At 34.2% G+C, this 4,212-nt stretch overlaps 1 long non-coding RNA gene across 1 annotated transcript; it reads right to left on the reverse strand.

Annotated features, from left to right (window-relative positions):
• Positions 1-208: 208 nt before the first annotated feature.
• Positions 209-3,916, reverse strand: LOC143248353 (uncharacterized). The gene is made up of 3 exons (XR_013026933.1): positions 3,777-3,916; positions 3,319-3,544; positions 209-849 (listed from the first exon to the last, which is right to left on the reverse strand). It is a non-coding gene; the product is annotated as an uncharacterized LOC143248353 (long non-coding RNA).
• Positions 3,917-4,212: the final 296 nt, after the last annotated feature.

The following is a 4,212-nucleotide window of genomic DNA, read 5'->3' on the forward strand; positions in this document are numbered from 1 at the left end:
TAAGGCTTATTACGTAAGGCTTTGTCTGATAAAATTTTGTAATTCATATTTTTCCTAGTTTGAAACTAAATTGATGTTTTTCAAAACACATTTCTTGGTTGTAATAGTTTTACTGTAACAAAATAATTAAGTAATAAGTTTCACCAGTAAAATATTGAACACCTCAAACTCTTTTATTGTTAACTGGAATAAGAGAGAGAAAGGACACTAACGTAACTGTAGTGAAATTTCGAACGTTTACATTATTACAGTTGTTTATAGCAAATTTTAATATATTCATACGCTTAGAACTTTAAAAACGAATTGTTCTAATGATCAGATTGTAAAATACAGAAACAAGAAAGTTTCTACATTAAAGAGAAGCTGGTCTACTAATTACTTAAGCTCCAGATTACATAGGAAAGATGTATCACTGCATGGAGAGTACTCCGAGAACATTTGCGCTTGAAAAGAAAACCTTTCCACCAGAGATGTTCACAGTGAGTTGATCTCCAGTCGTCTTAAGTCTGTGCTCTCCCTACTTGCTACTAGACTGTAATTAACATGAATACTTTGATCCCTCAGTTTTCTCTATACAGCTGTTTTCTGTTGCAAATATTTTGTACGTCTTTCTCCATTAGTTAATGGTCTATCAGATGGCTATGTTGATCAACTGCAAAAGCTTCACTGTCTTATTGATGTTCCTTGATAAACGCTCACAACGGTGGTCATGTTCTCACTCCTGCATAAGATGCTTTGGAATACGTCACGAACAAAGTTGTGAGTAACTCGAGTTCTGGGTCTTCTTTGGCTCTTTGTAATCCAACAAACTTCCACCGGTGTAAAACTACAGTTGTAAAATGCTAGTACCTGAAAAGTAAAAAAAAAAAAAGTGAGTTATTTGTTTGTTTATTGGTCAAACTCGATTGAAACACTTCTTGATTGCTTTTGGAAATGTCTATTGGCGAACTAAAAAGTTAAAATCTCGATTTTTTTTTTTTTTGTTGTTACGTTAGTACAGTCGGTCAACATTTAACAAAGTAAAGGTTGACGAATTAGACACGACGCACAAGGAATTATTAGAATATGTGTATTTAAAGTATAATTTTAATGTAACATTTAGCTTTAAAATCTTACTTTTCCTTTATTACTAATACTTAGAAAAGTTCAATAAATGATACTTTTAGCTCTTCGGCTGCCGTGAATAGTTAGAAATTATTCAAATCTTTCGGAACATGAAATTAACAAACGTGCCTTTTTTGCACACTGATAGACCGGTTAAAGAGGAGTAAAAAAACGGGTAGTATGAAATAGTCAGAATATCATTCCTATGAATCCAGTGCAAGTCTATTCAATTTACTATCTTAGCTCTATGACTCAAATTCTGAAAACTGATAACTCTAATTCACGAATGAAAAATAAAGCTATGTTAACCACTAGCTCTGTTTTATTCATTGTCGACGAGGCCTTTCATCTTGTACCAGCTCTCATCAGATCAGGTGAGATACACTAGGCCTAGCAGTGGTCTTGGCACTAACCACAAGATCAGCAACAACCTTTACGAAGGGAACTGAACATCAATTTAATCCAAGAATTTAAAATCGGATTTTTGGCTAAGGTTTAATAACATGAAATTTTAACCTGTTTTGGATTTTCTGCACCAGTTATTATATTTATTTAAATTAACTTTATTATCTTTCTAAAGAACTAACGAACCAGCAAGAGGGTCAGTCTTCTCGATTTCGAAAACGGTCAGCCCGGCATGGTCAGGTGGTTAAGGCACTCGACTCGTAATCCGAGGATCGCGAGTTCGAATCCCCGTCCCACCAAACATGCTCGCCCTTTCAGCCGTGAGAGCGTTATAATGTGACTGTCAATCCCACTATTCGTTGGTAAAAGAGTAGCCCAAGAGTTGGCGGTGGATGATGATGACTAACTGCCTTCTCTCTAGTCTTACACTGCTAAATTAGGGACGGCTAGCGCAGATAGTTCTCGTGTAGCTTTATTCGAATTTCAAAACAAACCAAACAATCGAAGCAGGTCAAACAACCACAGCGTCAACGGGCGATAACAGGATTAGTTTGATTGTTTGTTTTGAATTTCGAATAAAGCTGCACGAGGACTATCTGCGCTAGCCGTTCCTAATTTAGCAGTGTAAGACTAGAGAGAAGGCAGTTAGTCATCATCATCTACTGCCAGCTCTTGGACTACTCTTTTAGCCACGAATATTAAGATAAATCGTCACATTATAACACCCCACGGCTGAAAGGGCGAGCGTGTTTGATGTGACGGTGATTTGAACCCACAAATCTCAGATTGGAAATCAAGCTCCCAAACAACATTAGTAATTCTTAGAATGTTTAACGTTTAAATAACTTCTCACTCCGATTTTTTCTCATCAGCGAAATCAGTCTGAAAATGTTAGTTTCTTCTCCATCAAGACGTCTGATAACTGATTGATAATTTTCCGATATAAACATTTAAAAACACTCAAAAGTTGCCTTTATAAAGTGAATTTTTTTTGAAGAGGTACTGTTTTCTTCAACAAGCATGCTGCAAATTATAGTTTGTTTTTTATAAAGTATAAATCTAGTACTCTGGAAGAATTGTTCTTGACATCTCATACTTTCTTTAGTGTAACAGTTGGATTGAAGAGGGTTTCTGGTCGTGTTAAAACATGTCTTTCCATAATGATAAATCTTTATTTCAGGTTACTTTACACTATATTGTTTGTGTATTTACCTACTATTAGTATAGTTTGTTTGTTTTGCATATACATGTGCATGTATTGCTGTAAGATTTATTTGTGTGTGTCGCTTTCGAAGAATTTAAAACTTTGGTTTGAACGATAAAGAAAATTTCAATGTTTGAAAGTTTGATTATTGACAAAATTCGATGTTTTAAGTGTCACTTAGTGCACCATGACTATATTGCAGTAAACAGTGCATATATTAATCTGTACAATTAATTCTTACTGTTAGTAAACAATTTTGTGAAAAACAAGAATGTTATTTTAGCATTGTTAACTACTCTTGTTATTGACAGAAGTTGAAAGTCTTAAAACTTATTTACAAAGAACAAAGCGATGTCTTAACTGTTTATCATAGTATTTACAGTATAATTCAGTAGCTTTTACTGCAAATATATAAGTACGTATTCATAAAGCTCGGAACAAACATTTTCTTTTTCAAAGCGTTAAAGAGCTGTGACAAAAGAACCATGTGGAAGGTTGTTACAACTCGCTAACGATACAAGGAAAAGGAACCACGAAGGAAACTGTATTAATGCATTAAAAAACAACGATAAAAATAAATGGAGTTAAGGAAACCAGATACTTGCTATAAAACAATGAATCTAGGAGGTAGACAGGGCATGTCATAGACTGAAGAGAAAATTTGTAAAATGCTACCAGGTTTATCTGCTCTGAGTTTACTTCGGCGAATGATGTGGAAAAGATCACCTCTTAGTATCTGGAATCGAACGCCGTCTCTCTCCTTCGTAATCAATTAACAATCTCGAACTTTCCTTATGTGTTCAAACTTGTTCATATCTGCACTCTATCGTACTGTTAAAAAATAAATAACACTTAGCATCAATATCATCATAGAAACAATATTATTATTTGTTCGAAACATTCTGGTTACGTCAAAGGCTCCGTTTCAGTTTTAATGTTAACTTTAAACTTATAAGTATTAAGCTGGTTAAATATAATGTTTTCCAGATAATTTATATTCAACCTGTGAATTATTCCGTTAGTTTAACGACACTATATTAACCTTGTGAAATGTAGTGCTCACCTGACAACACCATATTAATCTGATGAAATAAGTATTTACTTGATGGCAGCAAATGAACCTTGTGAAATGTAGTATTTGCTTGGCGATACTCTGTTGATCTTGTGAAGTGTAGTGTTTATCTAACCGTATCACATCAACTTTCTCAAATACAGTGTTTACTTGACGATAGTCCACTAATCTTAAAAGCTGTTCTGTTTAACTGATAGCCTGTATTAACCTGCGAAATGCAGTTACTGCTAATGCCGTATTAACCTGTGTAGGATAGCGATTGTGTGTTCTTTAAACAAAGTTTTCCTATCTTTTATTAGCCACTTTTAGTTTACTAAGTTTATTAACTCAGCACTGGTACACGCAGCTACTCAGTATAAAATGCCTCTTAAATCCTCTAAAGTAATTAATTATATGTGTGTTGTTATAGAACAAGTGTAAACACTTG

Source organism: Tachypleus tridentatus, chromosome 4, assembly GCF_004210375.1.
Source record: "Tachypleus tridentatus isolate NWPU-2018 chromosome 4, ASM421037v1, whole genome shotgun sequence".
NCBI lineage: Eukaryota > Metazoa > Arthropoda > Merostomata > Xiphosura > Limulidae > Tachypleus > Tachypleus tridentatus.